This window comes from Emydura macquarii, unplaced genomic scaffold (assembly GCF_026122565.2).
Source record: "Emydura macquarii macquarii isolate MOO-44397 ecotype Brisbane River unplaced genomic scaffold, CSIRO-AGI_Emac_v2 contig_2994, whole genome shotgun sequence".
NCBI lineage: Eukaryota > Metazoa > Chordata > Testudines > Chelidae > Emydura > Emydura macquarii.
In genome coordinates this window covers 778171-805451 of record NW_027133131.1, presented here as the reverse complement: position 1 = coordinate 805451, position 27281 = coordinate 778171, and the positions used below count along the sequence as shown (strand labels likewise).

Sequence of the window (27281 nt, the reverse complement as noted above, 5' to 3'; positions counted from 1 at the left end):
CCTGAATGACCAGAAGTTAATTAGTCGGTCCTAATTTCCAGGGCCTGCAAGTGGGTTTGGCCCTAGAGATCCTACCCTTACAACAAACATTTGTTGCTCTCAGTGCAATTGAGAAGGGATTTGAAAGAAAAGAGCAAGTGCCTGATAGACTGGGAGAGCAAAGGGACCGGGGAGCAGCGAAGGGCCAGACATGTCGTTCAGTCATTCACACTAGTTCAACAAAGGTGTCCAGTGATACCAGGTCCGAATGGCACACCAGCGAGAAGGTATCGAAGCACAAGGCAGGTCCAAGGGGTTTAGAAGCGTATCCTCTCTTAGGCTTTGGTTTCCATGTGGCTTTGGATGCCCCTTTTAAGGGAAATGCTTCCCAAGTGCTATCAGGAAATACCTTGTTGTTTGCAGAGGCTCATAAATGAGAGAGGACCAGGTCTTCTAGGAAGCGCAAGGGTCACTGAAGGAATAATTGGACAGAGTCCAGGGGGGATTGGCGTGTTGAGCAGGGATATGAGTCTTCACGGGCGCTGGGCCTGGACGGAACGAGTGGAGACTAGTTTAATTAGTCACACAGCTGAGGAGAATAAATGAAGTGGGGTTTTGGTCTGGGCTCAGTAAGAATTTCTAACAGGAGGATTTTCTTTCCCCAAGAAACTCTGATCTGTGTAAAACCGCAAGTATTAGAGGCTCCCTTAAAGGTTTTGAAGATGGCAACTCAGGGATCTTTGCATGAAGAGGGGAGCAATTGATGACAAATAGACGACCCCGCTGATGGTGTCTGGTCTCTGGCCTGCTGGTATCAATGCCGTCGCTCTGGATTTACGGCATAGTCTGTTGGAGCGGAATGTGGCATGTGGGTGTTGTCCCAATCTCATGAGGAATGGAGTGGGGGTCCCGTTGTGTGGACAGCTCCCTTTGAATATTCCAGCCATAGGTCATCTCTCAGTTAGACCTACAAAGCACCATTGAGTTCAGTATTGAGTTCAATGTGATTCAGCCACTTTTGAACTGGAAAATATTCCACGTCTGTCTGTCTGTCCGTCTGTCTTGTTGCCCCTTTTCAATCCAAGTAGCTGGACAAATTTCAGGGACCAGGGCATGTTCAAGCTGGAAGTATAAATTGTTTTTTTTTTTTTTAATTATTTAGTGCCATCTTGTTTGTTTGCAAGGCAAGTAAGAAGTCCCAGCTCTTCGAACGCAAGAGGAACCAAAACCCAACGGAGCAGTTTCTTAGCTTGCAGCTCCATGCCTTATTAGCCAGCAACAGCCCCAAAAGCTCTCTTGGGTCACCCTGTGTGCACAGGTCACTGCTCGACTTCCTTGCTTTTTGCTCTGCCTTGTTCTCTGCTCTCTGTCCTGAGCTTCTGGGTGTTCGCTCACACACACACCTCGTCCTAATACCCAGTGGAACCCGCAACCACATGGGCTGCGTTTCTAATAGGCCTTGTTTGAGGTATGGCTCCTTCACCGTCTCTGACAACTCTGTAAATGAAGGGCACATTCACACACCAGTTTGAACGAGGTTTTAACTAAACCCAGAACAAGGTTTCACCCTGGTCACAGCGGTATATACGCCTCCCTCCCCGATCACTGGAGTAACTGAGCACTTTCCATGTCAAGTCAACCCGGGGCTTTTCTGGAGTCTTTGGCATGTCTCCCCTTTCAGGGTAAACTGCTTGGGGGAGGGTTTGAATTTCCCCAGTTTGCGGGGGAGCCAAACCTGCGGGCATGGGATCAGAGCCGGGAGCAGACTCCAACACCTCCCTGGAAATGCAAATGAGTTCAACCTCATGTTCTCCCACTTTGTGCAGCACGGCCACCAGTGCGAAACATGAGCATGCCGACACGGTGGCGTTTTGCTCACCCCTGAAGAGCAGGGACAAAGATGAACTGGGGGCCCGAGGTTCTGTTTGCATCCAGGGTGCTAAATCTCCATTTTCCTTTTAAACCCTGTGTGCTAAGGTTCACTGGCGCACACAGCCTGTAATTGGACTCTCATTCCTGTCATATTTTGCATGGCCAGCGCATGTGGTTATGTTTTGTTTTGCTGATGTGTGCTTTCCCCAAAGGAGGGAATGAAAAGGGCCAGTGTGCCCCAGATTCATTGTGACTAATGAGAGCCCCATGGCTGCAGAAAAAGCAGATGCCTTCTGCTGAATCTGGCCTGTTGTTATGTAAACCTCCTTCCTGCTTTGATGTCACCTATAAATACTCCATGTGTTTCCAATAAACCAGCATTTTTATCACTAGAGCTGTTAAAGGCAGATCTGTGTCCGATTTGTCCCACTGGCTCAGCTGGGGGTTCTCTCACGATAACCCTCACATCCTCTCAAAGGAGCTCATTGTATCTGGAGAATGAGGCGTGGGGGAGCTGACTCTGGCGTGGGAGGGTTCTGAATATCATGCAGTGTTGCTAGGAAAGGCAGGCGTCATCTCCTGCGTGCTGCTCCGGTTATGGGATGAGCAAAGGGGCTTCTGAAAGCTGCTGTTCACCAGCCCAACCAGCATGCTCTGGAACTGGGCACCCCTGGAAATGCAGGAATTCCAGACCAGGCACCTCAAGCTCAGAGCCTTTGGCCCTCCTCAGCTGAGCTGCGTGCTGCAGGCGTGTCCCCTTTTGCTGCCGTTGGTTGTATTGCTGCGCTGCAGAGGCCCTTGCTGAGATCAGGGCTGCATTTTACAAACATATGGTAAGAGACGGTCCCTGCCCCAAAGAGCTCGGCACTTAGATAGACACCGGATGGGAGAGGAAACAGAGGCACAACACAGCAGGGCTAGCAATTGGGTCTTCTGAGACCCAGGCTCATGCCTGTTTCACATGATGGCATTGCCTCTTGTCTGCTAGCTGCTGGGAACAGCATCCTGGTACGTACCTTTTACAAGAGGGCTGTCTCATTGCTTCCTGAGTAGCTGCAGCAGCAGTGGGTGTTACTCACCGAGTTGTGCTTGCCAGAGATTTACACTTGACCACAACCTAGTGCACTCATGCCCGTTCACCAGAAGGCGACTTCCCTTTCCCGAACCAGCTGCCAAGTCTGCGATGGTCCCCGTGTCCTCTCCCAGCTTGTGCATTTAGTGAGTAATTCATTACCTAAAGTGCAGTCACCTTTGTGTAAGACAGGATCATTAGCCAACCGTGTTCTGGATTCAGTGCACGAGGGGTGACCTTTGCTAAGTGCAGGGCCCTCACACTTTCCTCAGGAACTGCACACAGGATAATGCTGCTTTGCATTTCTACGGTGCCATTCAGCTGGGAACTGCGTAGCAGCTACGGACTAGAGCCTTGTTCTGAGAGCGAGGTACGCAGGACATCACCCATTGTTCTCAACGCAGGGAGAAATCCAGCCCTGGCAGGATGTCAGGCTGCGAGGGCCGATGACCAAAATTTTCCAAAGGGCTCAGTGATTTTTGGTCACCCAATTTGGGACGCCTGCTTTTCAGGAAGTGCCACGTACTCCTCCTCAAAGCCTTCTCAAGGTGTCTCCAGCTGGGTGCCCAAAATCGGGCCTTGTTCCAGCCCCTGTGACCGAGATAGTGTGGGACACAAAGGGACTTGCCAAAGCTGCACAGCCGATGGTGCGCAGGGTCCTGTGTTTCTGACGCTTTAGATGGAAGGCACCATGCAAGTCAAAACCTTCTCTTTTTTTTTTTTGCCTCCCACTAGCATTAAGATGAAGTACACCCAGTTCACCTGCCCCTGAAATGCCTTCTTGATTTCCCCATTGTGTCTCTCCTGCCCTTTCACATGTACAAATCTCTGATCATCAGTGTCGCCCAAGGACAGGGAATGAACTGTCCCGTGCCCCGTCGCCCCAGCCCCAGCACATCTCCTCAATCATACTCAAGGGAAGCCAATTCGGTCAGTGTACTATGTAGCCAGGGTACCAAGCAAAGCCTCACCGGAGATGAGCACACAAATGAGCTGAGTAACATGCTCCTAGGAGAGAGCAATATTTTGCTACTGCTCTAGACCTTGGGGCCATTTGCACCAGGATTTGTTATGCGTCCATGCAGCATTTTGCACAACGCACTCCTACTCCTATGACGGCGTTCCAAGGAGAGACTCTAATAAGAAGCATGTAAAATCCATTTTTTCATGTCTCAATATTGGTGACTTTATAGCAGAATTTTCAGAAGCTTTCCTGATCTGTCGCTAGCTTCCAGCACTCAGGAGCTGATCTCCCACACACATCTCTCCTACTCCCTGCTGGCTGTCCCCTACTACAATGACCCACCACTGTTCCTTCCATGAGAAAGACTTAAATGGATCGCGTAGATGGCCCGGTTTCAAATGGATGGCCCAGATCTCATATAATGGGCTGATTTTCAATGCTAAAATCCCAGGGCGATTGGATCTGAGGATGTCCAGAGCTGAACTTTGCAGCCAACCCCCTCTCTGCCTCTCAGACTAATGGAATGAGAACCATAAAAATGATAAGCCCCAGGAATGATTTCTGGTCGGCCTGTGCTCCCGATCCCAGCATTTCAGATGCAAGCATGTCACAAAGCGAGCAAGGTCCTTTGTGCTTCTGCTCTGAAATGGTGTGCTGTCCAAGGGGAGCGTGTTTGCTAAATGTGCCTGACTCCCCGTCTGCCCAAGAGACTAGACACTTCTCTTAAATGTTCCCAACTGCAGAAGAGGCAGCATGGTCCAGTAACTAGGACACCGTATTGAAAGGCAGGAGCCCTCTGCCACTGACCTGCTCCGTGACCTTTCCCTCTCACCTGTTATTTGGCTGGTCTATTTAGATTGCAAGCTCCTTTGAGCTGGAAGCCACTCTCCATGCATCTGGGTGGCACCCGGCATGTGGGGGCCTCGAGGTGTTCCTGTAGCACAAATCGATAGCAGCAGCAGGAGTGCCAGAGTTGACCAACCACAGGCATTTTAAGTACCGAGTCATCGGACCCTGCTCAGAAGAGACAGACCGTGTCCTCACTGCAGAGATAACATGAGTCGTCTCCTCTGAGCTGGAGTGAGAGTGGCCACAGCACGACGTAACACGGGAGATGCACATGGTGGTTGTGCTGGCAGCTGATGAGTTGTGCTAACATGAGTCTGGCAGGCCAGGCAGCTCCTGATAAAAGCATCAGTGCAGCCGCTGCCGAGTTATGGGTTTGGACGGGACTCCAGGCAGAGGCAAAGCCCCAGCTCTGACTTGAGTTGACAGTGCTGTGAAGAACCGTCGCAGTGGGTAGACGCTGGCCCTGTGTCTGTGCTAAAGCTCCCATCAGCGGAGCTGCGCTGTCTAGTGCAGACGAGGCCAGCGCAGCAGGTTCTAGACATGCTGAGGTGTAGTGTGGGGATTTTTTCAGCTTCCTCTGGAGCATTGGTTGCAGGAGACAAGATACGAAGTTCAGCGGGCCCAGGGGACTGCTTGTCTATTCCTCAAAGCAGAGTGAAACGGCTGCCGCCCCGCGCTCCCCTCCACCCCCAGCCTTGCGTAAGGCAGGCGTGAATTGGAGGCTAGCAGGCTCCGTGGGTTCTGGGCCTGGACTACAACTGGGCAGCACAAAGGGAGCAGCAGGAGTGGAACCGGCACTGGCACAGGGTCCCGTCGATGCCAGCGGGGCTCTGCAGGGGTGTGCAGGCCGGCACGTGCAGCGCCGACACCCACGTCCGGCAATGGCTGTGGTCCTAGACAGCAGCTTTGCTGCTTTGTGTCCTGCGGGGGAAGGTTCCCCCCCCGAAGCCTTATTTTGGGTTGAAATATAGCAGTCTTTATGCTGCCAGGACACGGAAAGTGTTACGCAGCCACGCTGCTGCCCCTCTCCCGCACCCCAACCCTGAGGGTCTTTATCAACCTGAAAGCACCCAAGAGCCTCTTTATAACTGACCCTGAATTGTGCAATGTGTGGGGAATGGTCCCGGAAGAGCGGTGATTTATGAATGGCAAAAACAATGCAGACCCACCGCGCGTTCCGCTCACCCAGCCCAGCGAGATTCCTGCTTCCTAGCACGGCCCCGCTCCCTGCAGCGCCCCCCCGCCGGGGGGAGAAATCAGCCTGTAGCTTGCTTTTAAAGTGCCAGTTCCCAACTGGGACAAAGCGAAATGACCCGCTCCAAGGAAGGGGAGCTGACGTAGCTGTTAAGGTACAGAGCAGGGGTGGTGCGGAGATCTGGATCCTATGCACAACCCTGTATTTCAACTTCACATGACATGCCTCTGTTTTTACTGTAGGTGGGCACAGCTCTGCCCCCAGCCTTCCCCAGAACGTGGGGGTGGCACTGTGGTAACAAGCCAGGGGTGGGCACATGCAGACTCAGCAGGAATCTGAGCCTGTGACCTTCAGCACCAGTCGCCACCACTTGAACTAAACAAGGCACTCTAAGCAGCAGCGAGGCAGCCGCCGTGGTGGCCACTGGGGGGGGATGTAAGTGCATGCGCTGAGCCGGTGTGTTTGGCTTGGATTGCATGCGGCTGCGGGCCCAGGTACACAGCAAAAGGAGTGGGCCAGCAGGACTGGAGCTGGTGCAGAACTGAGTTCGCCTGGGTTCTGACCCAGTGTTTACCCCTTCTTGCCTGAGAAGCCGGTTTGGTTCTGGTTTTGAGCCAGCTGTCCAGAGAAAATATTCCCCCTTTCACACTTTAAAGCACTTAACCCTCCGGCCCCAAGAACAACAAAGGCTTGGGGCAGATTGCTGGCTGCGAACAGCCGAGCAGCTGAAGATGTCAGCGCTGCCCTGGCATTGAGAAGGAGGCTGGCTTCACCAAGCAGACCTGGGCTCAACGCCTGCCTCTGGCACTGGCTCCATGTGTGACCCCATCTGTATCTGGCGACACTAGCACCAAAGCTCTTTGCCTTGTCCCCTGGAGTGTGAGCTCTTCAGGGCAGTGCCCGCCTGTCCCTCTGGGCATGGACAGCCCCTGGCACAACGGAGTCCTGCAGTGGGCTCTGGACGCTAAGTGCTATTGGAACAGGTGTAAGGGCAATAACTGGAGTTACACGGATGAGCCGCCACGGGACATGCTGTAAGACTCCCATGCTGGTCACTCTGTAGATACAGCTGCCTCCATCCCAACCCTTGGTACCCATCACATTCCCCCGTCCCTGCGTCCTACCCACAGCTGCCACGGCCGTCAGTCTGACTGGCGTAAGCCAGCTTGACGACTCATGGGTAAAGGACTCGCAGGGCCAGACTTCGGCCTTACGGACACAGGAGAGTATAATGGATTTTTATTTGCCTACATTTTTTTCAGGCCTAATGGAAACCAAACGAGCGCCAGGATGGGGGTGGTGATGAAAGTGCTGTCACGGGCCGTGTTGCCCCTTGAAAGTATCTGCCCTTATTGCTGATGACATTTGAATTTGGTATTTGAAATCTCTTCGGTCTGTGTTTTGACACATTGATGTTTGAAGCTACCCAGCAGGGTTTTGACTTTCCCTGTGTAATTACTGCCAGATTCGGCCCCTTTTCCCCCGCACTCTCCTGGGACGCTGTTGCATGGGGGACCTGCTAAAGCAGCTGCCTTGGCTGTTAGCAAAGAGCCAGCGGATGGTTGGCCGGGGGAGGTGCAGCGAGGCAATACTGTGACTTTCCATCACACAGGGCTGAAGGAAAAATGAGCTAAGGAGAGGAACTTCCAGTGCAAAGTTCTGTATGCAGAAAGTGGAGCTGGCAGGCAACTCTTTAACAGGGGGTAATGAGCCCTGGGGACAGCATCCCAGAGGGTTGTGGTGGAGCCACCACAAGGTGTGAAGGGGGTCTCCTCCTAAAAGGTGGGTCAAAGGTTATTTGGCTCGCTGGCGGCATCGCAGGGTCAGAATAGATGGACATAACAGTTCCTTGTAGTGTTAAACCAGACCTTTTGCTGACACAAATCAGCTGAGCTCTGTTTAAATTCACCTTCTGAAGTCAAGGGTCTTTTTAAAATGTGGTGTGAACACTGAAACTGTGAATGAGAGAGACACACGGGAACCAAAACCTGGCTCAAAATGTTTCCTGGCTCTGTATTCAGTTCTAGCCCGCTTTGGAGCTGCCCCCTCTTTGTAGCTTTGTTGTTTGACCCACCACTCCAGATCCAAGCTCTTCCTGACCGCTGGGAGCATTCTGATCCGGTTCCAACCTTTGTAGGGACCCATCTGCTCAGTGGGGTTTAGCGGGGGCTCTGTTTGTGCTCTAGGCTATTCCCAGATCCAAAGGGCTTGGATTACAAATCCAGCATGGAGCTTTCTTAGTCTGGGAGCAATTTAGGGCCAGGGCTGTCTCGGACAGCAGCAGATATTTCACAAATACCACACTTTGCTAACTGCGGGTGAGACACCTCTGCCCGGGATCTGAAGATACAGCTGCACCCCTCCTGCCTCCAACTCCGACACTAGTTAAAGTCTTTTCTAATCCATGTGTAGCTGTCCCTTTTGAGGATCCACCAGGCAGAACAGATTCCAGCTCGTTTGCCAAGGCAGCAGGGCCAGAGGCACGGTCAGAAGCTGTGACTCAGAAGTAGGTGGGGAAGAGAGATGAGAGGAAGAAGGGTCTCTGCCGGAGTCTGCCTCAGTCTCGGCTGGCTGTCATGAGGGCAATGACTAGGATGCCTTCTTGAGAATAGGGGCGCGAGGCAGTGCTGGACTTTGTGTTTTAAATCAGATGGCTGGGGGTGACTTTTATTCGATATTGTGATGGCACCTTGAGGCCCTGTCATGGACCAGGGCCTCTGGTGCTGGGCGCTGGACAAAATGACCGTGCCTGGGCGGTAGAGCTTACAGCCTAAGGAAAACTGGGGTGGTTTTTTTCCCATCGGGTTTTCTAATGGTTCGCCCTCAACAAAAAGTCCTGCACATTTTGTCTTGACTCAACGGCCTGGGTACATGTGGGTTCTGGATGCACGGCCCACTTGGCTGGTGACACAGTGGTGATAACCTGGTGATAACCACAGACACTTCCTATCCATTTTGAGGCGAGTTCAGGGTCGGAAGCTGCCCCTTTGCCACGCTGCGGTGTGTGTGGTGCTAACATTGCCTCCTAGGGGGTACGAGAGGGACAACGCTCAGCGGGACCGTCACACTCCTCTGGATCCCCCACGCTCCCAGGCAGAGGGGTGGGATTGGGTCATGTGAGCACAGTGTGCCGGCATCCTGCTCATGCTCTGCCCACAATCCATGCCTCAGTCACAATCCTGGAGAAACTGGCTCTTTCTGCTGTTAAGATGGGATAACTGACTGCAAAGTGTTGTCAGTAGGAATCAGAGTGAACGCTCCATATATTTTTAAATCATTACACAGCCTTTCAGGCTGCCTGACAGCAGACTCAAGAAGACAGCAGAGCATTTGGGGCACACGTGGAAGGGTGCAGGATTGAATTATTCATGTATGCCATGATAGGTTTAGAAAAGTGCTTTAAAGATCTAGCTGAAGGTTTACATTAGGCAGAAGTGGCTGCGGCTGACCAAAGGGTGAGCTCAGCAGTTCGTCCCACACCAGCTCTTTCTCAGCCCCTAGCAAGGCTTCCAATGTCCTGCTTTCACTTGCTATTAATTTACTAAGTGCCACCATTTTTCTCCGGGTGTTGGTGTGTGACTCCTTAGCTCCCAGCCCAACACAGCTGCCCTCGCTTCACACCACACAGCTTAAATCCTGTGCACTGTGTATCTTCATTTACCCTGAAATCCACTGAGGTCAGCCAGGGTGCAGCGCTCTGAAATCGGAGTGAGAAAAGTTCTTGACAACTGACGGCGTGTTCTGCTTTCCATCAAGCATCAGCTCCAGCTTCCAGCAGCTGCCTGCGTTTCCCTTCCGCATCAGAGCTGAGCTGCTGTCAGGGGGACACAACACGCACCTCTTCTGGCCTGATTCCTGAGGAAGTCCAAAGGGGTTTGCGGGGGAGAAGAGGGAGAACAGTCCCAGCTGAGACCTGGGGCCAGCTGGGCTCAGGTTCAGTCTGTAATGAAGCCTGAAGCCAGGTGACCGATTCTAGGGACAAGGGCTTGGTGCAGAATTGCAGGTAGGGCTCTGACACCAGCATGCAGCTAGGGCTCCAGGTCCCAGCCTACCCAGCCCTGCTCTACGTTAGCAGCCGCAGCCCATCCTACAACCTGTGGCCCAGGACAGGGACCATCCTGCAACCTGCGGACAGGGCCCAGCTGTGGGAGCCCCATGTTCAAAAACCACTCGAGGAGCAGGGAGAAGTGTGTGACCCTCTTGGTGCTTCTTGGAGCGGCCGCGCACTCCAAGCCTTCGCTGCCCCAGGAGGGAGGAAATGAGGCGCCTGGCCAGTTTTGGTGGCGGGTTCTTTGTAAGCGCCTAGAAAAGCCTAGCTGGATATATCCTGGGCAGTCGGTTTCCAGTTGTGGGTGCTCCCCTGCGTGCAGTCTAATCCTGTGTTTTTCCACCCCTCCTCCTTCATCTCCCCCTCTGTCCAGGAGCCAGCTGAAACCAAAACAAGATAAAATTTCCTCTGCCTTGTTTCTCTCCCGCACCCCCTGCCCAAACCTCAATCTCATGTCGATTTGAAAAAATGTCTGCCTTATCCGTAGCAATGCTTAGCTGCCCTATTATCTGGTGTGAAGATGTGACACATGCTGATTAGAGGCCGCAAGAAGCCAAGTGGTCGCTTCTCCAGGTCCCCGGTGTATGCAAACCTGACTCGAGCAACTTGTCAACGCTCCTATTAAGTTATGAATAGGTATTACGGCTCTCCAGCTTAGCCTGCGAAAACCCCGTCACCTAACATTGTGCAGAGCAAGGGGGAGGCAGCCAGGCTTTGCAGGTAAAGGCAGGATCAGGACTGGCTGCTGGCTAACACCCTGGGAGGTGGGGCACAGTGGGACCCCTCGATACTGCTGAAGGCTGGCTGTGCACAGTTGTTCCTCCGTTGTCCCTGCACTGCAGTGTGAATCGCTGTAGCTGCAAGAACTGCGCCAGTGTTCACCAGCTGGGATCTGACCCCATGTTAGCTCTTCGCGCGCAATGCCAGGGCTTCCCGCAATAGAGGAGGCTATAAGGGGGAGGGAAGTCCTTCCCCGACTGTCCCCTGGACTCAGAGAATCCCTCCTTGGCCTGTAACTAGACAGATAAGATGCATCTTTTAAACTTGTAGTCGGTGCCTAGATACTGGGGTGATGGGTGCTCCAGAAATAGCCAGAGAAATAAAACGTATGTTGATATGGCACCTTTCAGCCTGACGGTCCCTACTGTCACACTAACAGCATAGACGGGGAGCTCTCCTGCACCACCGACATGCAGCCAGCTCTGGGGTGGGACACAGCACCCATTCAGTGGCCATGCATAGAAATCTGTCAGCAAAAGACTGAAGGAGTAACGTGTCCAAGTGCAGAACTGGAACGTAGGGAGGCAGAACGTCACCACCAAGCTGGCAGCTGGCTAGGACCTGGGCTAACAGCACCATCTTTAGTGCCACTGGATCGCCAGCAAGCAGGCGTGTCCAGCCCTCTGCAGTGCACGTCATCCTGAACACTGGCACCTCCCCCCGGCTGTGCCAGAGCAAAGGCTCCTTAGGAAAGACACCTACTGAATTTAACATAGACAGCGGAGGTCCCCTGCAGGGAAGGCAGCGATGGTGGGAAGTGTGGAGTACCTTCCACAGACACCAGAACACAAGGTTCTTCAGCACAGACTGGGCCATAACCCCAGCCAGGCCGGTCGCCCCCGTCTCGCAATATCCAATAGCTCATGGCTGTCAAGGAAGACTAAAGAGACCCTAATTCAGCTGGGGCGGGAATGTCACAGGAGCCCAACTGGAATCATGGGGATTGGTGCTCCTCCCTGGCTTAGGTTGTGTTAAAATTCCACCCCAGCACCGTTCGCGGGGAAGGTTTCCTCCCGACTCAGGTGTGTGCCCCGAATGGCTTTGGTCACTATTGATCCAGGCCCGATTCACACCGGCTCCCGGATCAGGAACTTGGCTGCAGCACACTCAAAACATCAGCGGAACTTCGTCGCCCTCCACAAGTAAAGTTCAATTTACACAGCAAATGACTATGTCCCTTAAACTGGTTTATCTCCAAAGGACGCCACCTTCCGGGCCCCATGTGCTCCGCTATCAGTGCCCAGTAGGTGAGCTCTCAAAGGCACTTGTATTGTCACCAAACAATTCTCTTCTGCTCATTGCCAGAGGGGGACCTGAGGGTTTGCTGGTGCCGGTGGCTGATAAGAGAAGCTATTGCTGGTGGTTCCCAAAGCGAAGGCGTAAAGAGGGCTTGCTCTCATCAGCTATTGATAGCTCTGTCTCTATATCGTTATTTCCCCTGTTCTGGATGCATAAGGGCAGATCCACTGAAATCAGCTGCGCTGCCTTGGTTCACAGCAGCAGAGGATCTGGTCACGTGGACTTTAAAGCCTGTAGAATCAATGCTGGTAGTAACAAGCTGGAAGGAAGCACTATTTACTCAGGTGTTTTTAATGAATATGTTGCTGTTGTTTTCTTTTGCAGCATGTTATAGACTGGCTTTCTCACTGAGAAAATAATGATGCAGAGGGAGCTGGGGCAGCTCTGCTACTGACTTGCTGTCTGACGTTTTTGGTAAGTGCCTCAGATTTCCCGCCTCTGTTCATATGGGGGGCTAGGACGATGTTATGTGTGAGCAGCTGGCTTTGCATAGCCTAGTGAAGAATTCCGCGTGTGAAACATAGCCCATAGGACTGGAAGGACCTGCTGGGTTGTTGAGGTTGGCAGGACTGGCCAAGTTTTTCATTGTCCCCCTGTAGTGGCTGGACTTATATGAGGATATTAGCCTTCTACTGCTGCTTGCTAGCACACTTAGCTCATGCGTGAGGCCGGGGCGTTGCAGCTAGATGGTACCATCCCGGCTGATGCCTCCACCCTGGCACGGTGGGATTTTGGTTTGGGCCTATCTCCGATACGAATTCAAGGCTCTGAGAAACATGAGCCTTCTCAGACCTGTTGGGACCAGCGATATCGATGGCAGCTCGGCCGCCGGAGCCAGAGCCCGGCTCCAGGCAAACCTGCCAGGCTGGGCACCTTCGCCAAGGGCTGCAGCCTCCTGCTTGACATAGGAAGGGAATAAGCCCCCGTAAACATTCTCCTGGGGTTTGTAATGCAGCGTCTGGTGCCGTAGCTCCCTGCTCTCAACAGCTGACGCAACAGGTAACAATCCAACAGGGCAGCTGCCTTCTTTACTGGGGTCTGCAGGTGACGGGTCTGCAGCAAATGGGCCAGGCCACCCTGGCGCAATCTGGACGTCCCCTTGTCCCGGTTACCAGCCTCAGCACTTTTGCCTCTTCTAAGGTCCCAACCGCACAGAGAAGAAACTGTGCTGGGGGCGGGACAGGGGGACTTTGTTCTAAGATGACAGCACCCCATCTGAACTAGAGCATGCTTTGGTTCTGCGTGTACTAATCAGACCATGGGAGATGGCCCTTGTGCAGGGAGAGGGCCAGCCTCTGTGCCGCAGCTGCATGATCAGCTGTTGGCAAGCAGCTCCTGCAGCGTGCACCCCGGACCCTGGGCTCTCACTTCCTCTGCCCTCTAGCAAAGGCTTCGCTTCTCCTCCCTGACAACTTCACAGGGAGCATCACCCAGGCTGAGCAGACATGGACAGAGCCCCTGCACCTTGAGCCCCTCAGACGGGAACAGGGAAGCTGGTGAGACGTGCGGGGGAGTAAAATAAAATGATTTTTATGAGACAGCTGCTTGTAGAGGTGCCCAAGTGGCCATGGAAGCAGATCCGAGCGCTGTGCTCAGTCAAATGCGCCAATAACAAAGGGGGAACATGGCTTGTTCTAGACTGAGTGGTGGAGAAAAACGGCTGCACACTTTGCCCTGGTTTTCAAGCGATGCACAACCGGTCCAGCCGGGAGAGCTGTTCTGTACTCTGGTCTCATGTATGCTGAGGAAGAGCCAGGGAGGAGAATTCGGGCAGGAGTTTTGCTTCCTGGCCTATTAGGGTGTGTGTGTGTCTCACTTTGCATTGTAATGACTGGAAAGATGGAGTCTCTGGGCTCATTTCTCACTTGAGGCTGTGTGGGGGGAGGGCTGGTTGGAATTTTTCCTTTGAAAACTTTTTTGGAGGGCGATGGCCTTTTTCATAAAGGAGATTTTCCTATTAACATTTTCCCCCTGTTATTATGTTCTCCCCATTTCTCTCTCTCTCTCCTCATTCCTCCCCCCCCATCTTTTCTAGTGGCACAATGGGAAAAGGATAAATGGGGGACACAGAGAGGGAGATGCCAGGCATTTTTAACTTTTGAAAACAGAAGAAAAATATTTTTCTTCTTCCTCTTTGTTGGAAAAATGTTTGAAATGTTTCACAAACCACATTTCCTGTTTCCTGGGCAGCTCTGCTCCGCAGGGCACTTGCACCAGGACCAAGGAAATGCTACAGTTCAGATTAGGCTCAGTGATGCAGTGTTAAAAAAATAAGTGGGTAAATTAATCTAAACTCAACTCTATTCCTCAACTGAGAAATGGGTAACCTCAGTTACAGTATTTATCAGGCCGCTTGGCCTGCAGCCTCCCAGGATTGCATGTGATGAGAGAATGCCAGGACTGAGAAATGGTAGAGAGAGAGAGGAAGACAGACGGAAGAGAGCAGAGCGTCCACTGTGATTCACTGCCTTTCCTTCTTCTGACTGATTTGGTGTAGAACACCTAGCAGAATAGGGCTCTGATCTAGGACTGGGACTTCTGGATGCTGCTGTGACACAAATAATAAAAAATAACAAACCATTACAGTGTGGCCTACCCTCATGATTCTTATTGTGATACTTGGCTTTCTCCATAAATCCCCAGCTTCCGGAGTCATGTGATTACATGTAAATCTCCCCTCATGTTTGCTGAGAAGAACATGAAGTGAGTGCAACCAGGAGGTAAAGAAAAAAGAGCCTAACATTTATTTATTTTTAATTCTTGTTAATTTTGGGGTGTCTACAAATATATAAAGAAGTAAAATCCCAAGATGCTTCAGCACCTGCAGTTAGGCCTTAGGTGATAATTCCTCCTCCTTTCCCACTCCGCATTCTTCTCACCCACAGACTGCCAACCCGTATGGCAGGAGGGAGGGGAGCCTGCTAGCAAGTAGCGTGCCTGGCCCTTTAAATGCACCAAAGCAGGCTGCAATGATTGATTGAGGGCCTGCTGTCTTTCTCCCTGGAGAATCCCCTTTCCCTCTTGGCAGAAAATGCCCCTCAAAGGACAAATGGAAAAAGGAAAAACAACCTTGGGTTTCGTGTGAGGACCTGAGCATCTGCTGAATCAGAACCCAGCCCTGTTCCTGGGTGGGGATCCCTTGCCAAACAGATGGGGGTCCCATTGGGGGAGGAGCCGGTCAGGTCTGTCCACAGGGCTGTCTGTCAGAGACACTTTTCCCAAGTGCTTCTTTTTTATTTAGTTTGCAAGAAGGAAAGAAAAGTCTCCTGCTTTCCAGATGTGCCTGTGGAACTGTGCAAAAGCCACCCCTACTTGCATGGGCTGAGGGGAGTATTGGCAAGCTCCAGCCAGCTGTCACCTAGGGGGTGTATGGGCTGTGGTTGTTCTGAACGGTGGCTGAATTCCAGAAAGTGGGCGATGAGGAGGAAAGAAGAAAGTGAAAGTGTAACAAGGCTGTGAGTGTGGCTGACAGGTTCTGTGTTCAGGGGGTGGAGAGGTGTTATCTCCTCAGCAAATCAATTAAGGCCCCAATCCTGGAAAGACTGAAAGCAGTGTCGCCAAGTGTTCAAAAACCATGGGTCAGGCTCCCAGAAATTCACAAGATTGGTTTAAAAATAATTGTTGTTTTCTTTTTATTTGCCTCTCAGTTTCTGAGCAGTTTCCAAGCTTTACTTGGCACCAAGCGGGCTAGAAACTTCTTCCAAAAAAAAAAAAAAAAAATGCTGAGAGTCTCCTGTAATCCTCTGACTCGAGGAGCTGGTGCTTTTAAAGAAAAACACCAAATATTGTAAGACTCACTCAGATCCTGAGAGTTGGTCACACTGCAGATGGCATCTGCTCAGCAGCATGGCGAGCTCTCACCACTATATCAGGAGTCTCACAATATTTGGTGTGTTTTGGGGCTTTTTTTTTTCTCCAAAGACTGAGCTCCTGGAGTCAGGTGATTTTGGGAGACTTTTAGGCTCATGCTAGAGCAGGAGAAATGCAGACAAGCCAAACTGACCAGGGCCCAGACCCATCTGCCCTAGTAGACCATTGTGGCCTTAACGTTAACATGGCTGTGCACGGGCTGAAGTCTCTGCCTTTAAGACAGAATTCTTTATCCCCAGCTGGTGGAAATCAGTCCCACTTCATCAGTCAATGGGGCCAGATCTCAGCTGGTGTGAATCGTCACAGTTCCTCTGAAGTCACTGGCGCCATAATGATTTGACATGAGCTAAGTATCTGGCCTAGAAAACGAAACTGGCAGATCTAGTGTTATTGTTCAAACTGAGTGAAACAATTGGCATAGCCGATGAATGACAACAAAGATGTTTAAACCCCTGTCAGTTTGAATAATCCGAAAGCGCACAGGGAAGGACTTTGTCAAAATATTCCGTGGGTTTTTTTTAAGTTCCACTTTCCCACTGTGGGGTGCGGTGCTGGAAGTGAGAGTCTGTTCGAGGAATATCTGTTAAACAGGTTCTCTTTCTCTGGCTCACGTCAGCGTGGAGGCATGCCCAGCTCTGTAGCCAGGATCTCGGCAGTACTGCCAAACACATGCTAATTGGACAGGGGACATAAACATCGGCTGCATCTGATTTATTTAAATGGTACCAGTTAGAGTCTTGGTCTCTGCAAGAGTTTAATTAAAGGAAGAGCTCTTCTTTTATTTCTTTTCGACACAGTCTTTCCCAGCGCCTGGCGAAGCATGTCTCAGGCTGACAGAGCAGGGAAGCTACTGGCCAGGATTCCCAAGGAATTGTAATTGAGCTAGGTACACAGACAATGGCAGCTCCATTGTTAAGTGCTAGGTGCAAGGAATTGATGGAAGCACTAAAGCATGGTTGCTTCAGGCCAGTGAAGCTGCAGAGATATATTCCACCCCCACCTTTTTTAATTTTTATGGAGGCGCCTTTGACCCTCTTCCCACCCTATTTCATTGCCTGGCAGGAGGAATATTTACTGTGTTATAAAGTTCCACATCTGCCTCTTGAAATAGACACGCTGGCTTTTCTTCCCTCTTAATTTGAAATGCTGGTGTAAGAACTTATTATACAATAAACACCCCGTTTCCAGGTGTCAGAGAAGCAATTGTCTCTCCTGCTCCCCCCCTCAGTCTGAAGAAAAGCTTTGTCTCATCAGGTTAACTAGCGAGAGAGGAGACAGATTTTGATTTGCATGAAACCAATGCAAATCTGGAGTAATACCATGATTTCAATGGAGTTAGGGACAGGTTCTGATCTCAGTTACTCAGACGTGAAAGTCTGGAATAACTCATTAACTATGTTGGAGTTAGAGCTAGATTCTGATTTTATTGACGCTGGTGCAAATCCAGAGTAACTCCATCTGAAATTCTCTGCCAGTGTAAATCTACTGACGTCAAAGGATTCACACACCCTGCAAAGAACCCGGCCCATTTTCTTTTCCCAAAATGACCTGCTTTGTGACACTGAGCTGCAGACCCCAAAGATTTAAGAGGCTTTATAATTTCATTCTTAATCCAACATACAGTTCCAATCCACTAGTTCCAGTGGATTTATAGGCAACTCTGTGGCATTTTAAAAGAATTCTGTTACTTAAACAGTAATCGTAATCCTCATGCCCAACGTGGAGTGTTTTCGAGATGGAGACGTTCAGAATGTAGGTAACAATGCACATACTGAGTTCATGTTTCATTGTATGTTGATTTATCGTCCCTTGAGTTAATTATTGACCTTAGCTTTGCCTTGGTCAATATTTACCTCCCCAGGTCAATAAATCTTGACATTCACCTCAACAGAAGTCAATATCTGCTTAGTGTTTATCTATTCCCTCTGTTGCTAATTTTGCTGAAAGCTTTTATTTATTCTTCTAAAGTGAGCTGAGTGCAGGTGAAAGGCAGACATGGAGAGGGATGTTCTTTGTTTATCCACTGTGTGCAGAAGCAGGATGTGCGTCCTTATCTAGGTACCTTGGACATGAACTAGAGGGAGCACTATTCTAGCACCATCAAATGTAGCACCATCTCTTGGGGTTGTTTGTGTGTGTTTGCTAGGTCCCAGGCTGAAAGCTTCTTCAATGTGGGCTGCTGAGAAGCCATCAGAGGGTAACAGTTTTTCTTCACTTCCAGCTGGGGTTGAATTGGAGCCAGGGATCTAGGAAGAAAAAGTGCTTTAGTTCATTCTCAGAAGTCTCAGACACCCAAGTCCCTGTGGCCTGATTCTCCGTCACCCTGCACCCACTTCTCCCTGGTGTCAATGATGACTCACAGGGCAAGGCAGTAGTGAATCAGGCCCCAAAAGTGCATCTCTGCTGTAAGAAGTGGCTGTGCACAATAAATGCTTTCGAGAGAAGGGAGCTCACGTGTGACACCTGTTGGTGAATAGAGAAGCGGCGGCCCAGAGCTGCTTGAGACCTTCAGATGGGCAGGGGCTCATTTGGGGCGGAGCTGTCTGCCAGCATCTGTTGGAGGCAATGGGGATTGACTGGGTCTCATCTGCATTGCAGTTATGTGACAGTTTGACACATTTTGGTTAAAATACAGTTAAGCTTTGAGTTTGGATTCTCTTGATCCTGTTGGGAAATATCGGGACAAGAGAGCAATACCAAATAGGCGTGGGGTCCCGCAGACCACACCTGCAGTCAGGCACAGCTGGGTAAGGAAGCCTGGAGAAAGCTGAGAGAAAAGGGAGCGAGTTCTGGTGTGTGGGTTGGGGAGAGACCAGAGAGGGCGTAGGTGGGTTTGGGAAGATGGTTAGTATGCAACTGGAGTCTCAGCATCAGAAATAGCCACCATCCAGCTTAGACTTTCTCCTGTAGGCTTCTCTACCTGCAATTGAAGCGGATATCTCCTCAGCTGGGTCAAATGGGAGAGTCCTCAGAGAAGCACTGGCCTGCCGTAATCCTTGGACTCCGCCAGCTCAGGACAGCAAACTGTGAGTGAGGATTGGGACAGAGGGAAGTGGCTAGAATGCATCAGCCGCTCAGGCTGGCCAGAGGAGGGCTGAGGATGGGCCTGTTGTTGTTAGCTTTGGGGGGTGGGCGTCTTACCTAACATTGTTCTTTATTAATTGCTGGTTTTCCCAAGTTTATTCTGTTGTCCCTGCTTTTCCTGCCTGGAACAGTCTCTTTGTTTGATGAAGCCCCTGGACACAGTGCTTGGGAATGGGGAAGTACTGCCCACCAGGAGTGGCCAGGGTGGTATATACAGTTTCCCAGTGTTATTTAAGTCTTTAGAAGGAACTCTTACAAAATTGAACCCGGCCCTTTTTGCTGATGAAAGCAGCCTGCAGAAGGGTAACACACGAACAGCCCCGTCTGTCTCAGCCGCTCTCCTAGTCTCTGACCTGTGTCAGACTCAAACCTGATGACAAAAATCCGTTTCTGCTGCATTTCATTCCTGCCACACCACTCTGGGAGAGTGATTCCTCTGGGAGAGTGAATCTGAGAAGCCCCCTCACCCCATGATTTGCAGAGATTGAACAAACCTTCATTTGATTGAGACAGCGAAGGATTTATCAAGGGGAAGTAAAAAACTATCGCGCGAAGGCACAGGCCACCCCTCAGCGTCTTTCTTCTCTCTCACCCCGTTAGAGATGACATGTGACTTGGTCAAACGCAGGACGATCCTGCCAGCTTTACCGAGCGTGCAGTGCAATGAGCTCTTCTCCTCTGCAGGGCCGTAATAGCCGGAGCAAGAACTGTGGCTGCTGCAGCAGGATTGCAAATGCTGCCTCTTAAATGACAATCCCCTGCTTCAGCGGTTCTGGTGCCTTTTGTTCTTCGGCAGCTCAGGGCTCTCCTGCCTGGTGGGGTACTTTGCTGTGTTCCTTATTATCTCTTTGCTTTCTCGCTCTTCAAATTAGAATGTGCCCCTCTACTGAGGGCTAAATAACGCCTTGCCATCATCTAGCGCTGCCGATCTGGGACGAGAACCCAGGTCTCTGGAGACCCAGCCAAGGGCGCCAGCCACTAGGCCATACTGCCTGTCAGCATTTTATGTCATCCTGCTGCCCTTTAATGCCAAGAGCTGCTGGGGAGCATGGTGTGTTTGCCTCTCTTGGAAACATTGAACTATCATGGAGGTTAGGACCTTCATCGTGGAGCAGAGGTCTCTCAGTAGCTATTAACCAAAGTGGTCCGGGAGGCAGCCCCATGCTCTGGGTATCCCTAAGCGTCTGACGGTCAGGTGCTGGGTCTGGCCGACGGGACGGGTCCCTCGGTTATTGCCTCGTTCTGTTCATTCCCTCAGAAGCACCCGGCATCGCTCACTGTCAGAAGGCAGGATACTGGGCTGGATGGACCATTGGTCTGGTCCGGTCTGACCGTTCTTAAACTGAAGCTGTGTCTAGCGAGCCCAGATACCAGAGTGAGAGGCACCTGCAAAGACGCCCATTGACTCCAGGGGCTTTGGATCGGGCCCTAAGTGCCTGTCCTAATGGTGCATCTCAGTCTGGTCATCGCTGGACGTCCTGGCTGTCACTCCTCGGGCACTTCGCTGCACAGCGGCCCTGGGATGGAATGCAGACCCTCCTTTTTCAAAAGCATGGCTCCCTGCCCTTTTAGCTGAAAGAGACTCACCATTTACAGTCCACGGTATAGGATCAATGATACAAAATGGATTCCCCTTCCCTACCCTTCTTCATCCTGCTTATTACATTTGGATTACAGACTCCACTGCATGCTCGGGTTTATCCCTGTCAGCCGAGGAGCTTCTACCAGCAAGCAGTTAAATCAGTTAATGTGAAAAACAGCAAACTGCTCCTCTTCATGTCTCTCCTTTTGCTTTTCCCCACTGCCTGCCAGGAATCCCTGGCATGACCCCTAACCTTTCTGCCTGTGTGTGGGGAGGTTTGTAGGGAGAGGGGGTTTAGCCCCCATCTCTTGCTCCTGACTTGAACTTTTAATATTTTAATGGAGTGAATTGACCTGGATAGTCTAGTGAACTCTGCCTGACCTTTTAAATAACAGGTCAAGGGTTTTGCTTCGCAGCTCTGATCTTTTCCCTTATCTGCTAAAGCTGCTCGTCTCTCCGTTAGCTGCCAGTCCCTGGACGCCGCGAAGCTGGGACCTCTTCGCAGGCGTCTGAGTGGCTTCCCATTATGTGCGAGTGGCTAATGTACAGCAGCACCCGGGATCAGGCCTCTGCAATGCAGATAATGTCGCTCCGGTGTCACTTGCATGAGCTCCGAGCATCGCATGGCTCCCTTTGGGGTGGTTCCCTCCTGGAACGAAAGCCCGGTGCTGCTTTCTTCAGTCCTGGCGTGAGGGGCTGTGGGGTTCTGTGCCCCAGGGGATGGGTTCGTACTGCTTTGTATTGTGCCTGCGCCCAGAGGCGCTGGTGGAGATCAGGTCCTTGTTGTGTCGGGTGCTGCACAGACATGGTGAGACTCAATACTTGCCCGGGGTGAGGTCTGGGAGCCTCATTCTTGGACAGGGTCCAGGTAGTGATGGCACTGGCTGTGCTTACGTCCCCAGTGAGTATCATTCTTCCCATTTTACAGGCAGGGAAACTGAGCTACCGAGAAGGACCAGCAGTCTCTAGGCACTCCCGGTTCATAGACCCCATTGCGTGAGGTGTGTGGCGGGGGAGAATGGGACAGACTTGCTTCAGTCTCCCTGAGGTCAAAGGGCGACTGAGGAGCAGGCCTGCCCTGAGACCATCCAACCTGCCCTGCCGAGAGGCTGTGCTGGTGGGAGTCACACCCTGCCCATCTAGGGGTGAGTAGCTTGTGCCGCTGTCGCTGATGGTGAGGGGAGGGTGCGTGGTGCTAACTCTGCAATGGCATTAGCGTGATTGAAAGGACACCTTCTACTGAGCTGCAGAAAACTGCATCTGCAGGGCAGCTCATGGTCAGCTTCATTGCCTGTGTTTCAAAGACCTCAGTGACTGCCTCATCCAGTCAGGGGACGAGCCCTAGTCTCAGCCGCGAGGAATGGCTACCAGGGACATCTTCCATGCAAAGCCCTGGCCTGTCCGGTTATCTCCGGGTGGGTCTGGCTGCCCGCAGCCCCATTACAGGGGATTAGGGTGAGGTCAGGGCCGTGGCATTTGGGAGCATATGGGGAGAATTGGATTAGTCTGAGCTCTGCCATGGGGGGTGGGGGGCGGGACCCTGAGCACATTCCTGTGTCGCACGGCCAAATTAGCTTGCGTTCACAGCAAAATTCATGCTGATGGAAGGTCCCAGCAGCCGGAACAGGGAAATGAGAAAGTCAGGTGATTTTTGTAACAGGGGGAAGACATTAGAAGGAGCTAGGGAAGCAAAAGGTAATTTTTAACGCAGGACAAGAGAGCAGAGTCCAAGGGAGGGATGGGACTCTTGGGAAGCAAAGTAAGACACCTGTACACCCAGTGCTAAGACCAGCTCACTTCTGTTATGGCTCTGAGCTGCCATTAGATGCTAGTGACACTTGATCATGCAGTGTTTTGAAAACTGTGTTCAAATTGTGATCTATCTGAGGGGTTTTCCTGGTTCTGCTTGTAGGCAGGGAGCTCTGTAGGGAGGTCTGTGAGCAGTCAGTCAGCAGATAGCCAGTCTAGAGTAGGGTGGTGGTGGTGGTGGGATTGTTTCGTTTTGCTGTAGAGAGCAGCCTGGTTTGTCTCTCACTGTTTTGGGTTCTTATGGCTCTGAATTCTAAGAAATAAAGTAGTGTTATGTCATAGCAAAAATATTTGCTGTTTTTATCTAATGTGCCTGTCTGCATGCCATGAAACATAATGGCTCGCTGCCCAGCTGGGCCAGATTTGAACCGGCATCCTCGGGTTACTCCATTTCTGGTCTTCTGTTTTCGCCCTGCACACCTCACCCAGGAGGTAACAGGAGACTCTGTCTTGCCTGGCAGGTTGGGGCAGAATGACAAAGATGAGGCAAAAGGGAGAGAAGCTGATCTGACATGACAGCGTCTATCTTAGAAAAATGCAGCAAGAATTCCCCCCGCCCCGTCAGCCCCCACCCCTCCTTAGGAGGGAAACCCATTCCTTGGGGCTTACACTGCCATTGCAGGAAAGGAATTTCTAGCAGCTGGGAGATAGACAGAGAGACGTTACACTTTACCATCTGCATGGACGAGTCTCCCCATCAGACACTCTCTGCTTTTCCTTTTCCCTAGCTGAGCTCAGAGTTCGGTTTGCTCAAAAGTTGATCCCGAAACCTTGAGTCCAAACATTCCCCAACTTGGGGGAGGAGACATAGGAGCTGGAACTAGGGGTGCTGCCACACCCCCGGCTCAAAGTAGTTTCCATTATATACAGGCTTTACAGTTTGGTTCAATGGCTCTCAGCACCCCCCATACACATTGTCCCAGCACTGCTGGCAGGGAAGGGTTTCTGAAACCTGAACCCAGGTTCAGATGAAAATTCTGCAAAAGCCTCTTTATAACGGGCTGAACTGAACTTCGGGGTGTTGGGCTCAAAATTCAGTTCAAGATTTGAGAGGAGAAAAAACCATGAGTCTTACCAAGCCCAGAAACAGGAAGCACAATTGAGGTGGGAAAGTAGAGACCGATAGAGACAGGGCCAAATCTTCTGCTGGTACAAATCAATGCAAGAGTTGGTGGAACTGTGCAGGTTTACACCACCTGAGCAGTTAATTCAAGCTGTGCCTTGAGCTTTGTGCTGTCATTCACAAACGTGCAAAGCAGGTGAGAGTAGCCACCGGATGGGAAAGTTACGTTGCACAAGGATAAATAACGGTCCAAGATGCAAGGCGGTGGGGAACTGGGCACAGAGATTTTCTAACAGGGACCTGGTAATATTTTTGCATGAGGGCTAGAAATCGAACCCAAACGTCTTCTGTGGGCTCCTTCTGACACAGGCTTGGCCTGTTTCATTCACCAGATGATGTGCAGAGATGGCTGAAAGATTTTGTCAGGAAAATTTTATGGCTGAAAAATGGAGTTTATCAAAATTGAATTTTTTTTCACAGAAAATCTTTGGTTTTAGTGATGTTTTTTTCTGTAAGGGAAATTTTCAAAATGAAATTAGAAATTTCATTTTATTTCAGATTGAAATTTTGGTTTTGGTTTTCAAATAGTGAGAGGTTTTTAGAATTTCAAATGTTTGACCTCTGTTCCCATTTTGCCACTGAGGGCAATGTCGTGGCTAATGATCATGGACTTTTCCCCACCCTCCACTTTTCCCATTCTGTAACTATTTCAAAGTTGGAGATGTTTGGAAAAATTACAGACTTGAAATGGTGGAGGAAAAAGTGTGTGAGGGAACCCTCACTATAGTTCATTCTGTCATGTTCAGGAGGAGAAAATGGGGGGTGGTGCAATTCAAAATATTTTGCAGTTTTGAAAACAAATTTTAATTTGTTTCCCAGGAGGAGGGAAATCAGATTTCTGAGCAGTTTTAGTAACCAGCTGCAAGGATGACCCGTTCATAAGCCCAAGACTTCATTAGATTTCTGACTTGGATTGGAAATAAAATTATTTTCAGAGCAAGTGGGAAATGATGACCAAAGCTGGCCGAAGCGTCTCATCAGAATTATTACTGTCCAACAGGAACAATCGCTGGGAGAGTGCCGGCTCTGACATGGGGCTGCCCTGCAGCTAATCTAGGTCATTGGAGGTGGCATTGGTACCGTTGATTAGTGATTGAACAGGAAGGGGTTTGAACTGTTAGAGAATTTCATCACTTTACTAGTGATCAGCAAGAGCTTCTTAAGAAACGGCAAAATTACTGATTTCTATACAGTAAAATCTCCCTTTCTCTGATCTGTCACATTTAAGTGGGAGCAGACATTCAGTCCTTCCCCAAACAGAACTCTTGTTCTGGCTCCTCAGTAGGAACAGAACTCCTTTCTGACTGCAAGTGCTCTCCTGGTCTTACAGTGTTTTGCTACATGGTTTGTACAGCACCTAGCACAGTGAGGCCAGGACCTAGTTGGAGCCTCTAAATGCTACTACAATACAAATGTTATGTAAACCCTCTGCACCATCTAGATGCTCTTCTCTAAGCACAGGCTCCCCTGTCTGCCTCTCTCACGGACGTATCACGATTCTGTCAACAGCTGGTATTTTTCTTGCAGCCCCTGCTCCTGGGATCAAGTGTGGTTACATGAGAATCTCAGCTTAAATTTACAATGAAGCTGGTTTCAGTCTTCCTGGGTGGAGAGAAAGCTTGACAATGTGATCCCTAAAGGGACCCACCCCCTCCTCTTCCCCCCCAAACCACCAAAATGTATTATACCTTTGTAAATCTCGTTTTGGGGCTGGGAAGGATTTTTTTTAACCTGTGGGGGTGGCTGTACTGAGATGCCGAGGGCTTGGGCCCTACACAGGCATTGCCAGACTTGATCAGAGCTAACGTCATCTTGTCCAGTGTCAGGTGCTACTGCCAAAGGTGGAAGAACCCTGCAGTGGCAGATGCAAGACAAGACAATCTGCCCTCTCATTCAGTCCCACCCTGATCTCGACTAGTTAGTTACGCCCTGAAGCAGGCAGTTCAATGTTCCTTCTGGAATGAGTGTTCACATGAGCTGTGATAACTTTGGATACTCTCCCTGTCCATAGAAATAAACGTCCAGTCCCTTTGTGGGGCTCCATATTTCTTGCCTCCTGCTGTTACAAGCTTCACCTTGCTACCATTTCACAGTTCTTCTTGTCAGCAGCTGGTGTGTCCATCCACTCGGTTAGCTGGTCAGCATGTTTACAGGGAGCATCAGCTCGTCTTTTATGGGAGGCAGAGGGAGCCAGGGAACAAATGTAGAGATTTGTAAACCCATAAAACTCCGCCTGATCCAGTTTTATCTCCAGTGGAGTCCAGTTTAGAGAGAAGCTTTTGGTTAGCCAGCCCTGCTAAATTAGCGCTGGGCCTTGCATTCCAGAGTATAAATATCTGCCATTGTAAGGCTGAGGAATGCAAGCGGGTTGGAGTCTAAAATTAAAGAGCTGGGAATCAGGCATCTCAGGTTACCAGAAACAAGACTCCCTTGTGCTCCCCTTGGGGTGACAGGGAAGTGGACTGTTAGTATTTAGAAACCGCCCGGGTTAAATGCAAGGGGCAAACTGCCCTTTAATTACAAAATTTTGATACACTTCTTTAATTGAAACCCTCTTGACTGTGCAACTTCTGGACTCTGCAAGATGCAAAGCATCTGTACCGTGCTCTGAGAATGCTGAAAGCCAGTGTTTTGCAATGAAGTGTTTCGGGGGGAAACATGCGCAAACGCGCACGCGTGTGGATAGAATTTTCTATATGGTTTAGTATCACCTTTGCCCATGTTATGGTTTTTTGCTATTCTATAGCATCTATAGGCTCTCAAAGTGCTTTAAGCACATTAATAATCATTAATCATTATTAATTATCAGTATTAATTGCAGGGCTTGGGAATTTTTTTATCCGAAAAATTGTAAATTCACTGGAAAATGCATTTTCAGGGCTCTGAAACATCATCAATTTGGGTCAAATTTGGCAAACGGTTTCAGCCCGAAAAAAAACTGAAAAAAGGAGTCAGAAATGTCTAAATGTTTAACCCAAATGAAGTTCTTTCAGGTTTTCATTCTGGGGAGAAAAACGGGGGGAAATTCAGTTCTGGTTCTAAACAAACCTGATCTTTGGTGGGTTTCTCAGTTCATCTGTTGAGCTGAAAAGCAGCTAGCCCCTTGGCCTGCATGGATGCCTGCGGTTTGCAGACGGAGAGTCTCTGCCTCCCTGTTCTGCAGCAGGCTTCTGCTAGAGCCTTGCGGAGCAGAACTCAGACCTGTCAACTCCCAAGCCCATGCGCTGTCCACACGGCTTCCCGGCCCTGCTGTCCTCTGGGTGTCAATGACTATTCCTACATCGTTTCCTCTTCTTACTTCACCAATGCCACAGCGGATAGGCAGGTCACTGAATAACGCTGTGAATTCTCCAAACCAAACTCCCTGCCAACTGATCGATACAGATCCACATCTAAGCCCCGTGGCTTTCCCCACCCTGCAGGCTCCTGCAGGCATCTCAAGGACGGGTGGCTGGCAGCTTCACTGTAAAGTTCACTGGCCACATGGCCACCTTCAGGAAGGAATTTCTGGCAGCTGGAGGAACGGGAGCAGCGAGACAGATGATCTCTTTGGAAAATGTCTGTCTGTATTGCCATAAAGACCTGGAAAAGGGGGCCAGGGTGAGAATAGCTTAGCTGGTGAATGGCTTTTATTGAACAGAAATACTCACATTCACTGGGATATTTGCAAAAGTTTCCTAAGCTTCCTGGGCTCCCAAGAGAAGTTGCTTGGTCCTGCTCCTAAATCTACTGTTCTTTGGCTCTCAGCCCTCAAA

The 27281-nt window shown here is 50.5% G+C and overlaps 1 long non-coding RNA gene across 1 annotated transcript in view; it reads left to right on the top strand.

Annotated features, from left to right (window-relative positions):
* The first annotated feature begins 12414 nt into the window (after positions 1–12414).
* The window catches only part of LOC137141031 (uncharacterized), a 28390-nt gene continuing 13523 nt past the window's right edge, over positions 12415–27281 (top strand). The window contains exons 1-2 of the long non-coding RNA XR_010916527.1: positions 12415–12472; positions 18839–18954. This is a non-coding gene — a long non-coding RNA (uncharacterized lncRNA). The remainder of the gene's footprint in view (positions 12473–18838; positions 18955–27281) is intronic.